Here is a 13643-nt window from a genome sequence, read left to right on the forward strand (position 1 = left end):
CAGAGTAGTGAGTAGTGAGTAGTGAGTGCAGAGTAGTGAGTAGTGAGTGCAGAGTAGTGAGTGCAGAGTAGTGAGTAGTGAGTGCAGAGTAGTGAGTGCAGAGTAGTGAGTAGTGAGTGCAGAATAGTGAGTAGTGAGTGCAGAGTAGTGAGTAGTGAGTGCAGAGTAGTGAGTAGTGAGTGCAGAGTAGTGAGTAGTGAGTAGTGAGTGCAGAGAGACAGTGTGTAAGGGTGCAGGGTGCACATTGTGTTAGTGTGCAGAATGAGTGTACATGATAAACAGTGTGTGACTATGCAGGGTGACATTGGGAGCCCGTAACACACCACATGCACACACTCCATCACACATGAGGAAAACACATTGCCATTTACAATGCCATTAGCTCAAAATCAAATAAATCCGAGCCCGATTGCATTTCTAATGCTTGTTAAATATTGGGACCACCTCTGCGCCCAGCCAAGTATCGGGGACCTCCATGCCCTTGAGAACCACGTTGAATATCAACAGGAGGTACGGGGCCCATATCCCTGGTTCCTGCTTAAAAAGATCTCCTGGGACCCCGTCCAGCCCTGGAGCTTTCCCTCCTGCCAACCCCGCAATTGCAGCACGGACGTCTTTTTCTGTGAAGGGATCGCCCTCCTGGTCACTCAAAATGGTGAAATGGGGGGTGCTCTGGGACGCATCCTCCATTGCAAATATCTAACTCGTCCCCCTACACCTCACCCAACATCCTTCCTATAGGTAACATATATGAAGAGTTTATGCTCACTGTGCATGAATGAGGTAGGTGAGCTTGGACTACGTAGTCTATGCTTCACAGTACAGGGACAGCGGTCCTTCCTGGAACTCTTCGGTGTCGATGGCTGAGAGGATGAGACTGAAGACAAGTCTGTTCTGTGCTTCACTGCACAGGGACAGCCGTCCTTCATGGAACTGTTGATGTGGATGGCTGAGAGGATGAGACTGAAGACAAGTCTGTTCTGTGCTTCACCAAAGGGAAAGCGGTCCTTCATGGAACTGTTGATGTGGATGGCTGAGACGATGAGACTGAAGACAAGTCTGTTCTGTGCTTCACCGAAGGGACAGCGGTCCTTCATGGAACTATTGATGTGGATGGCTGAGAGGATGAGACCGAAGACAAGTCTGTTCTGTGCTTCACCGAAGGGACAGCGGTCCTTCATGGAACTGTTGATGTGGATGGCTGAGAGGATGAGACTGAAGACAAGTCTGCTCTGTGCTTCATTGCACAGGGACAGAGGTCCTTCATGGAACACTTGGGTGTCGATGGCTGAGAAGATGAGACTGAAGACAAGTCTGTTCTGTACTTCATCGAAGGGACAGCGGTCCTTCATAGAACTCTTGGTGTCGATGGCTGAGAGGATGAGACTGAAGACAAGTCTGTTCTGTGCTACCCCAAAGGGACAGCGGTCCTTCATGGAACTCTTGTGTGTCGATGGCTGACAGGATGAGACTGAAGACAAGTCTGTTCTGTGCTTCACCGAAGGGACAGCGGTCCTTCATGGAACTCTTGGTGGTGATAGCTAAGAGGATGGGGCTGAAGACAAGTCTGTTCTGTGCTTCACAGAAGGGACAGCGGTCCTTCATGGAACTGTTGAATTGGATGGCTGAGAGGATGGGCCTGAAGACAAGTCTGTTCTGTGCTTCACCGAAGGGACAGCCGTCCTTCATGGAACTCTTGGTGGCGATGGCCCAGAGGATGGGGCTAAAGACAAGTCTGTTCTGTGCTTCACCGAAGGGACAGCCGTCCTTCATGGAACTCTTGGTGGGGATGGCTGAGAGGATGGGGCTGAAGACAAGTCTGTTCTGTGCATCACCGAAGGGACAGTGGTCCTTCATGGAACTCTTGGTAGGGATAGCTGAGAGGATGAGACTGAAGACAAGTCTGTTCTGTGCTTCACTGAAGGGACAGCCGTCCTTCATGGAACTCTTGGTGGCGATGGCCCAGAGGATGGGGCTAAAGACAAGTCTGTTCTGTGCTTCACCGAAGGGACAGCGGTCCTTCATGGAACTCTTGGCTGTCGATGGCTGAGAGGATGAGACTGAAGACAAGTCTGTTCTGTGCTTCACCGAAGGAACAGCGGTCCTTCATGGAACTCTTGGTGGGGATGGCTGAGAGGATGAGACTGAAGACAAGTCTGTTCTGTGCTTCACCGAAGGGACAGCCGTCCTTCCTGAAACTCTTGGTGAGGATGGCTGAGAGGATGAGACTGAACACAAGTCTGTTCTGTGCTTCACCAAAGGGACAGAGGTCCTCCTGGAACTCGTGTGTGGATGGCTGAGAGGGTGAGACTGAAGACTAGTCTGTTCTGTGCTTCACCGAAGGGGCAGCGGTCCTTCATGGAACTCTTGGTGGGGATGGCTGAGAGGATGGGGCTGAAGACAAGTCTGTTCTGTGCATCACCGAAGGGACAGTGGTCCTTCATGGAACTCTTGGTGGGGATAGCTGAGAGGATGAGACTGAAGACAAGTCTGTTCTGTGCTTCACCGAAGGGACAGCCATCCTTCATGGAACTCTTGGTGGCGATGGCCAAGAGGATGGGGCTGAAGACAAGTCTGTTCTGTGCTTCACCGAAGGGACAGCGGTCCTTCATGGAACACTTGGCTGTCGATGGCTGAGAGGATGAGACTGAAGACAAGTCTGTTCTGTGCTTCACCGAAGGAACAGCGGTCCTTCATGGAACTCTTGGTGGGGATGGCTGAGAGGATGAGACTGAAGACAAGTCTGTTCTGTGCTTCACCGAAGGGACAGCCGTCCTTCCTGAAACTCTTGGTGGGGATGGCTGAGAGGATGAGACTGAACACAAGTCTGTTCTGTGCTTCACCAAAGGGACAGAGGTCCTCCTGGAACTGTTGATGTGGATGGCTGAGAGGTTGAGACTGAAGACTAGTCTGTTCTGTGCTTCACCGAAGGGACAGCGGTCCTTCATGGAACTGTTGATGTGGATGGCTGAGAGGATGAGACTGAAGACAAGTCTGTTCTGTGCTTCACTGCACAGGGACAGAGGTCCTCCTGAAACTCGTGTGTGGATGGCTGAGAGGATGAGACTGAAGACAAGTCTGTTCTGTGCTTCACCGAAGGGACAGCGGTCCTTCATGGAACTGTTGATGTGGATGCCTGAGAGGATGAGACTGAAGACAAGTCTGTTCTGTGCTTCACCGAAGGGACAGCGGTCCTTCATGGAACTGTTGATGTGGATGGTTGAGAGGATGAGACTGAAGACAAGTCTGTTCTGTGCTTCACCGAAGGGACAGCGATCCTTCATGGAACTGTTGATGTGGATGGCTGAGAGGATGAGACTGAAGACAAGTCTGTTCTGTGCTTCACCGAAGGGACAGCGGTCCTTCATGGAACTCTTGGTGTCGATGGCTGAGAGGATGAGACTGAAGATAAGTCTGTTCTGTGCTTCACCGAAGGGACAGCGGTCCTTCATGGAACTCTTGGGTGTGGATGGCTGTGAGGATAGGGCTGAAGACAAGTCTGTTCTGTGCTTCACCGAAGAGTCAGCGGTCCTTCATGGAACTCTTGTGTGTCGATGGTTGAGAGGATGAGACTGAAAACAAGTCTGTTCTGTGCTTCACTGCACAGGGACATAGGTCCTCCTGGAACTCATGTGTGGATGGCTGAGAGGATGAGACTGAAGACAAGTCATTTCTGTACTTCTGTCAGACGAAGTCTTCCTCAGGATCTGATGTGATGATATAAGGGCCCACCTCTCGATACCTCCAATTCTGATTGTAGTAAATACACAGAATATTGAAGTGATCAAGCAGGGGGGAAAGGGGATTAGGAAGGGAACAGCTGGGAAGGAGATCTGAAAAGGAAAAGTTATTGTTGCAGGTATTCTATAGCTTCTTTTAAATCCAAAAAATAAAATTTAATACAAAGATTATGCCAGTTCAATAATGAAATCTACTTAGTTTTCAGTAGTAAAAGACTGATCACATATTTATGCATACGTATTATTATTCCACTTTCTTTCTTATTTTGTAGTCCTTCTCAAACTAAGGTATTTGCGGAATTAGACTCCCAAGAATTAACACACGAAATTAGTGACTTTAGAATCTGTAAATATCCTCTTTACATTAGTCACCAACACTAGAAGCTTGCATCTTTATAGTATCAGTAAATGAATTCTTTACATAATACTCAATACTTCGGAAATGTTTCACTTTGCAACAATGTCAAGATAACTCAAAATGCACAGCAATTTTACAGGTAACTTTGAAGGTTAAATGCACCACAAATATTCAAAGATCATTGAAATGCAGCGAAATGCGGTTAGGAAATGACATTACAGTCTTACAAAAATCTATACTCAATTCCAAAGGTTTTAGCAATATCTTTTAACTTTTAGAGTTTAAGTTTGAATTCTGTTTTTTAACTGGAGTTCCTCCTACCTGTAGAGTACGACCTACTCTACAATACAGAAAGGGCGTGACAGCTATTCTGGACTCATGAAGATGCTTCTCCTTGATGAAATTCGACCCGGATCAGCCTCTCCGCCTTGAGACACGAAGAACACGAAACGAACACACCCACTGGAAAGGCCTGCTCACCGCTGGAATTCCGCTCTGAAATAAAGTCAAAATACCCCAAAACAAATCGGAGCACCTGGAACTGCCTGCTACTCCCTCGAAGGATTCAGAATAGTGAGCACGGACAACAGGGCGCGGTCGCGTACATCGACGTGACTACGCCCTTGCTAAATCCCACGCATGCGACCAGTATGCTAAACCTCACGCATCTGGCGGACGCGTCAAAGGTGCGAAAACTCACGCATCCGGCGGACGCGACAAGGGTGTTAAACCTCATGCATTTGGCGGACAGTACATAAATAGGTGTTTGAACACATACAAGATCAAAAGGCTTTCCGACAACTTCACAACTAAAGCCCGTTTGTACATTTCTGCCACCAACGTCCTCCCAGATCAAACTGGTGCATTTTCCCACATAAAGGCACCAGACATGGCGGAAGATAGTAACTTCTGTTGAGAGGGGCGGGCCCTAACCCGCAAGCCACCCTAGTCCTGACAGTATTCCCCCCTCCCTGGAGCGGTCTAGGGCCCGGCTTCGAAGGGTGAAGGAGGTGGAATCGTCGCAACAAGCGAGAGGCATGAATGCTTTCAGCCGGTTCCCAAGAGTCATTCTCGGAACCATATCCTTTCCAAGACACAAGATACCACGGTTTTGTACCTCTCCGTTTAGAATCTAATATGTTCCGTACTTCGTATTCCCAATTGCCATGGACTAGGACCGGAGCCGGTCTGGGCGCAATGTCTTGTCTAGCTGGTTTCAACAAGGAAGTATGAAACACAGGATGAATTCGCAAGGTTTTGGGGAGTTGTAATTTATATGTCACTGGATTGACTTGACGAAGTACTGGATATGGGCCGATAAATTTGGGACGAAACATGTTTTTGTGTTTGAAATGCAAATTCTTTGTAGACAACCATACTTTATCACCAGAAACATACATTGGTCCTGATCGATGACGTTTATCATATTGTTTCTTGTATTTTTCTTTACTTTGCAATAAACGTTTGTGGATTTGTTGGTGAACAGTTTGCATAAGTTGTACAGTGTCTTGCACAGCAGGTGCGTCACTCTCAGTTTTGGGCAAAGTTAAAGGAATAGTATTAGGCAAGTAACCATAAAGAGCTTCAAAAGGAGAAGATCCTGTAGATGAATGAGGTGATGTATTATAAGCTATCTCAGCAATCCAAACCAAATCTAACCAGGATCCTTTGGAATCCGCAATGTAACATCTCAAATACTGCTTCAAAGTCTGGTTTAATCGTTCAGTTTGACCATCCGTTTGTGGATGGTAACTAGTTGACATATTTGAAGTAATTTGCAAGCTCTGACACCATTGTTGCCAAAATGTGGATGAAAATTGAGAACCACGATCTGACAGTAATACTGAAGGCAATCCATGTAGACGTACTATATTTTTCAGAAATATTTGTGCTAATTGACCAGCTGTTGGCAATTTTTTTCATGCACTGAAATGAGCATATTTTGTTAAACTATCTACCACAACTAAAATCACTGAATGTAGATTGATCGGTGGTAGGTTTGTAATGAAATCCAAAGAGATATGCTCCCAGGGTCTAGTCGGTGTTGGTAAAGCTTGTAACAAACCTTTTGGTTTACTATGATCAGTCTTAAATCTTGCACAAGTTTCACAATTTGGAGCCATCATCGAAACATCTTTCTGTAGAGTTGGCCACCAGAATAATTGTTGTACTTTTTCTACAGTCTTTTTTGAGCCTGGATGTCCTGCCATAGGATGGGAGTGTAACCAATCAAACACAGTTTCCTGTAATTTTTTGGTAGGAAGATAAACTTGCTTTCCATGGAATGGTATTCCTTCTTTGATTGTTTGATTTTCTTCTTTGTTCACCCATCGTTTCCATTGAGATGGAGGAAAATGTTCATGAATGTTATCTAGAAATTGGTCTGCAGTCAATAAACAGATTACTTTGTCAGGATCTATTATTGCTTGTGGAGCGCCTTCAAATCTGTGCAATGAAGAGTCTTTTCTAGAAAGAGCATCAGCCTTTTTATTATCTTGTCCTGGACGGTAAGTTACTATGAAATCATATTCTGCAAAGAACATCATCCATCTTAACTGTTGAGGAGTTAACATTCTGGCAGAACTCATGAATTGTAAATTCCTATGATCCGTATATACAGTCACAGTGAACTTTGCTCCCATTATATAATGTCTCCATTCCTTGAAGGCTTCAAGTATAGCAAGTAATTCTTTCTCTGCGATGATATAATTTTGTTCTGCAGAGTTCAGTTTTCGAGACATATATGCAACTGGATGCATTTGACCCGTTTTGTGGTGTCTTTGAGATAAGATGGCTGCTATAGCTACATCACATGCATCAGCTTCAATTATGAAAGGTGCATTTACGTCTGGATGCATTAAAATCGGAGCTTCTGTAAAGGCTTTCTTCAAACTCTGAAACGCATCATTGGCTTCTGAAGTTCATTCAAATTTCACTTTTTTTCTTAACAGACGAGTGATGGGAGCTACCACTGCAGAAAAATGGTCAATAAAACTACGACAAAAATTTGCAAAGCCTAAAAAACATTGTACATCTCGAACTGAATTTGGAATTGGCCATTCTGCTACTGCCTGGATTTTTCTATCAGTCATTTTCATGCCAGATGGTGTGAGTAGCACTCCCAGGAATTCAACTTCAAAGACATGAAAGTTACATTTAGATAGTTTGCAGTACAGATTATGCGATTGTAAGGTTCTTAGGACCTTTTTGACATGTCCCTCATGCGTTGCCACGGAATCTGAATAAATTAAAATATCGTCTATGTAGACGATAACGAAAAGATCCAGAAATTCTCTTAAAACGTCATTTAGAAAAAACTGAAAAGCCGCTGGTGCGTTACAAAGGCCAAATGGCATTACCAAATATTCAAATAGCCCATATCGAGTTTTGAATGCAGTTTTCCATTCATCTCCCTGTCTAATACGCACCAAATGATAAGCGCCTCTAAGATCAAGTTTTGTGTAGATTACAGCTGTTTTAACTTGATCCAAAAGAACTGGGATCAGCGGCAAAGGATATTTGTTCTTGATTGTAATTTTATTCAACGCCCTGTAATCAATACATGTTCTTAGTTCCCCATTTGCTTTTGGAATAAAAAACAAAGGGGAGGCGGCTGGTGACTTAGAAGGGCGGATAAAACCATTCTCCAAATATTGATCCAGATACTGCCTCAAATGTTGGTTTTCTTTTTCGGACAGGGCATATATTCTGCAATTTGGTACACAAGAACCTGGTATGAGATCAATTTGGCAATCATAACTACGGTGAGGAGGAAGAACTGCTGCTTTTTTTTCACTGAATACCTCTTGATACATTCCGTAACATGTGGGTAAAATCTTTTCCTTTTCCTCAGCAGTCGCTATTTGACTCACTGTTGATGTGAAAGACTTTAAACAGAATGAATGATAAAAATCAGAGAGAAATACAAGTTCTCTTTTTTGCCAATCAATTAAAGGATTGTGCAAACAAAGCCATGGCATACCAAGAATAAATCCATACTGAGGTGCTTGGATTACATCAAACTGAACTTCTTCCTTATGTTTTTGTTTTTTAGAATCCTCACAAAGCATAGTCACTTTTGTAGTTTGCATAGTTACAGGGCCTCCAGACAATATTTTTCCATCTACTGCTTGAACAATTTCTGGAGTTTCTTTCTTTTCACAGATTATACATAATCGTTGTGCAGTTTCCAGATCTGCAAAATTTCCTGTGGCACCTGAATCAATTAAAACTTCCATTTGCCAAATGTTTTGAGTTAACTGTATTTGAACTGCTAAACGAAAATGAGCTTTATAATTGGTCACACAAGAGTTTATTGAAGGGAAGGCGATGGTTCCCAAGAGATTTCCCTCTAAACATCTTGGGCATGTTAGTTTTCCGACGTTTGATCTGTTTTTTCGATAACTACTGCCTTGTTGACATTTGGAGACTTGCCTTTTGGTTTCATCATACAGTCTTTCACAAAATGTCCTTTACGACCACAATAGAGACATTGTCCATTTTTAAGTCTGTTGTTTTTTTCTTCTTTAGACAAAGGCTGTCTAAGAGTTCCAATTTCCATTGGTTCAAAGTTTGATTCGGAGAGGGCAAATTGAGTTCGAGATCTATTTTCGATTTTCCAATTAGGTTTGTCACCTCTTTTCTTGTCCGTTCTTCTCTCAGAAAGTCTGTGATCTAAACGTAAGGTTAGATTTATCAAATCCGAACAAGCTGTCGGTTGTGGGTCAATTTGAGCTAAAACATCTTTTAAATCGTCTTTCAGTCCCTGATAAAAAAGAGCCGCTCTCTTCTCTTCCGGCCAAGAGGTTTCTGCAACAAGTCTATTGAAATGTGATAGGTATGTAATAAGATCTCTATTTCCTTGTCTTAACTGTAACAACTCACGATCTGCAGATAAAGTTACTGTTCGTCTATCAAATACTTTCTCGAATTCTTCAACAAAGCATAGCCAGTTATACAATAATGTGCTGTCTTGTCTAACAAACGGGACTGCCCAATTTGCAGCATCTCCAGACAGATAAGAAATTAAAAACGCAATTTTAGACTGGGGAGTAGGAAAAGCTGCTGGTCTACAAGAAAAATGCAACTCTATTTGTGTTAAAAAAATTTGCACCTTAGTAGGATCCCCTGAAAAACGCTCTGGTGAAGCCAAAGGAATTTGTGGTGGAACAGTGACTGCAATATTTGTGGATGTCCTTGCGCCAGTGTCCTAAGCCTCATCTGGAAGTGGAGTGTTCAATAGCTGAATATGATCTACCTTATCAGACAATAATGCGGTAGCATTCATAGTTTTATTTAAATCAGCCTGCATCTGAACAATTACCGTCATCAAGTCATCGATGGTGGCCATTATGACAGCACAATCAGATCGGGAGGAAAATGATTCGTGGGCTCACTATTCTGTCAGCCGAAGTCTTCCTCAGGATCTGATGTGATGATATAAGGGCCCACCTCTCGATACCTCCAATTCTGATTGTAGTAAATACACAGAATATTGAAGTGATCAAGCGGGGGGGGGAAGGGGATTAGGAAGGGAACAGCTGGGAAGGAGATCTGAAAAGGAAAAGTTATTGTTGCAGGTATTCTATAGCTTCTTTTAAATCCAAGAAATAACATTTAATACAAAGATTATGCCAGTTCAATAATGAAATCTACTTAGTTTTCAGTAGAAAAAGACTGATCACATATTTATGCGTTCGTATTATTATTCCACTTTCTTTCTTATTTTGTAGTCCTTCTCAAACTAAGGTATTTGCAGAATTAGACTCCCAAGAATTAACACACGAAATTAGTGACTTTAGAATCTGTAAATATCCTCTTTACATTAGCCACCAACACTAGAAGCTTGCGTCTTTATAGTATCAGTAAATGAATTCTTTACATAATACTCAATACTTCGGAAATGTTTCACTTTGCAACAATGTCAAGATAAATCAAAATGCACAGCAATTTTACAGGTAACTTTGAAGGTTAAATGCACCACAAATATTCAAAGATCATTGAAATGCAGCGAAATGCGGTTAGGAAATGACATTACAGTCTTTCAAAAATCTATACTCAATTCCAAAGGTTTTAGCAATATCTTTTAACTTTTAGAGTTTAACTTTGAATTCTGTTTTTTAACTGGAGTTCCTCCTACCTGTAGAGTACGACCTACTCTACAATACAGAAAGGGCGTGACAGCTATTCTGGACTCATGAAGATGCTTCTCCTTGATGAAATTCGACCCGGATCAGCCTCTCCGCCTTGAGACACGAAGAACACGAAACGAACACACCCACTGGAAAGGCCAGCTCACCGCTGGAATTCCGCTCTGAAATAAAGTCAAAATTCCCCAAACCAAATCGGAGCAACTGGAACTGCCTGCTACTCCCTCGAAGGATTCAGAATAGTAAGCACGGACAACAGGGCTCGGTCGCGTACATCGACGTGACTACGCCCTTGCTAAATCCCACGCATGCGACCAGTATGCTAAACCTCGCGCATCTGGCGGACACGACAAAGGTGCGAAAACTCACGCATCCGGCGGACGCGACAAGGGTGTTAAACCTCACGCATTTGGCGGACAGTACATAAATGGGTGTTTGAACACATACAGATCAAAAGGCTTTCGGACAACTTCACAACTAAAGCCCTTTTGTACATTTCTGCCACCAACGTCCTCCCAGATCAAACTGGTGCATTTTCCCACATAAAGGCACCAGACATGGCGGAAGATAGTAACTTCTGCTGAGAGGGGCGGGCCCTAGACCGCAAGCCACCCTAGTCCTGACAACTTCACCGAAGGTGAGGAAAATTATATTTTGCCCTGTCATGTGTCCCTACGTGTTCCCCATCGTATGTTATATGTGCATGATCGATATGCATATGTTCCCCCTTGCCCGAATAAAGACGCAATTATAGTTGTGTCCAACGTTAGTATGCCAGTTATCCAGTCCTCCTGAAAGCAACAAGTATTAGGCCTATGTTGCCAACATTTTTACATTGTGCACGTTAATTCATCGAGTTGTCCCCGTTCTCTAGGCCTCATAGGGCCCGGACACCAGATTCAAGCTTCGAGTCTCCTGAACCACCGAGGAGCGATGCAGCCCCTCCCGCATCCCTGACCCTTCACTTACTTTCTGCCAAGCAGCGCGGTGCCCGGCCTGGCCTGCCTGCCTGTCTGCCAAGAATATGTTATGCCTCTAGTTATCAGTTCAGCTCCCCGGTTTCACATTCCTAAGCTAACGAACCGCATAAACATCTTCAGCTATAGTCTAGTCTTTCTGTCTCCATGCAAGAGAATTACTGAATTAATATCCATAGAAGATTCATAGTACACGCAATACACTAAGAATATATGCATGCACTAGCCTTAGTGACAAGTAGCCTTTACCCTGATGACATTTAGATTCTATCAACATGTACTCCAAACACAAGATACCAGATATGCTATAGGTACATGTCGTCTTGACATCCCAGACTTTAGTCTCCTCTTCTAGTGCAGAAGTCAGAGCCCCCAGCTCTCCCTAGTTACACGTCATGGCCCGTTTACGCGCACCAGTAGGTTAAAGGTTCCAGCTGCCCAGGTAGCCCCCTCCATGTATCCACCCATTTATGACACTTCTGTGACGTTTACATCACATGTCTCCGTGCACGCCCTGTGCACGCCTTCTTTTCACGCCCATGTGTTCTTATCTTTCGTTTGTCACTTGTTACGCCTACTGTATGCCATGTAATTGTACTGTTTTACTATATATATTGTAAGATGTTAATATGACATTAGGCTTTTTTCTTTCCCCTTGTGTCTGTCCCTTCCTGAACCTTTGCAGGTGATGGAACCCGATGGTCCATTGGCTCGAGCCATCTGATTAAAGCCCATTCTGACTCAGATTCCACGGATCCTGCCTCTTATTTATTGAGCTATCTGTTTTCAGTTAATGCATAGAAAAATAGTACCGGTAATTAATTATTTATTTACCACATAAATGGCGCCCAAACAGGGACGAGCCCCTTCCCCACGCGCCGGCGATGTAACGCAGGCCCCCTGACCCTTCTACAGCCGTGACGGACCCTACTGCGCACGTGCAGATATTTCTGCTTCAAGTCTCCCTCAGGCCCACGGAGGAGACGGAGACTGCGGTCCGGCATCCAGACGAGGCGGTGAGGAAGGCGGGTCGTCCCGACCAGAGCCCAAGCCGAGAGAGCAAGGTCCGAGGTATCCGGAGGCCCACCTGTAACCGAAGCCCGAAGCCCGAGGCGCATGCGTAGTGCGTAGTAACCAGACGTCGTAGCAGTCCAGTCCAGTCCGAGGCCTTCAGTTTGCTTCCCGGTGAGTACCGTTGCTGGGGGTATCTAGACGGGTTCATTAATTTGTGCCCGGTCCGACGGGTTTGGGTACACAGATCCGGTCCGACGTGTTCACCTAGGTGGATACGGTATGACGTGTCTCTTTAGGAGACCGGTATGTTCTGTACTGTTTAGCAGTGCATCCGATTCTGTACTGTTTTAGCAGTGCATCCAGTAATTCTAGTAAGTCTGTTCTCGAGAAGTTCAAGTATTATGTTTTCAATGTATCAGGTAGTATTCTGTTCGAACTGTTATTTATGTGTTCTTGATGACGTGGTATGAATGATTGTTTTGCTATTCATTACTGTGTTTATTGTATATTGTGTTCAAGTTCAAGTACGGTTCAAATATGCCGCTGTTTTCTAAGTTACGTCAGATAAAAACCAGAAAAGGGTTACTCGAAGAATCAGTTCCTGTCCCTCCTAGGGACAGTCCTGGACATTTCATGTATCATAAGCATGGCTTAGATGCCATACTGTATCTAGATTTGTGGGTTGATTACACCAAGCATCTCGAAGAGAAATATAGATGGCCTGTTTCAGGAACATGGGATGCCGAGTGCATCATGAGAGTAGAAGAAGCATTATGGAAAAAGAAAGCCAGACAATCCCAGAAAGATGCCATAGAATTATGGCGTAAAGAATCCCATAAAAGAACATAGAAAGAATTCAGAAAAGCAGAATTAAGTAGAGAATCCTTCGAAAAAGCCCAAGAAAGGGAATTACTAGAAGAAGGTGAACGAGTTAGAGCAGAACAGTCAGACAGACAAAGAAATGCCCTTATTAAAGGAATGTATCCCCTTCTCGCCGAGGGTTTGCCAAAGGCGACCCCGGAAGCGTCCAGTAATTTACCGCCACCATTGGTCCCGACTAAGCTACGTCATAAACCGACTGCAGCCGAAATTTTTCTTTCTTCCTATTTAGACGACACTGTCCCAGAATATGCTAACACGAATCCTGTCCCGCCTGTTCAAGTTCAACCTCCTGTTAATAACGTAATTACCGTGCCTCCAGTCGTTGGTCCCGGGAATCCTGTCCATGTGCCAGTACCCCCGGACCAACCCACGTTACGTACTCCTACTTTACCAGTCACGTTACCAGCAGCCGCACATTCAGTATTAACTGACGATTCCAGTTCAGGAGGAGCAGGGGGAGGTACTCCTATCACCCCGCCTCAAACAAAACGACTGACGCTGAGAGACGCAGCGTTACAACACA

Source organism: Lissotriton helveticus, chromosome 2_2 (assembly GCF_964261635.1).
Source record: "Lissotriton helveticus chromosome 2_2, aLisHel1.1, whole genome shotgun sequence".
Classification (NCBI taxonomy): Eukaryota; Metazoa; Chordata; class Amphibia; order Caudata; family Salamandridae; genus Lissotriton; species Lissotriton helveticus.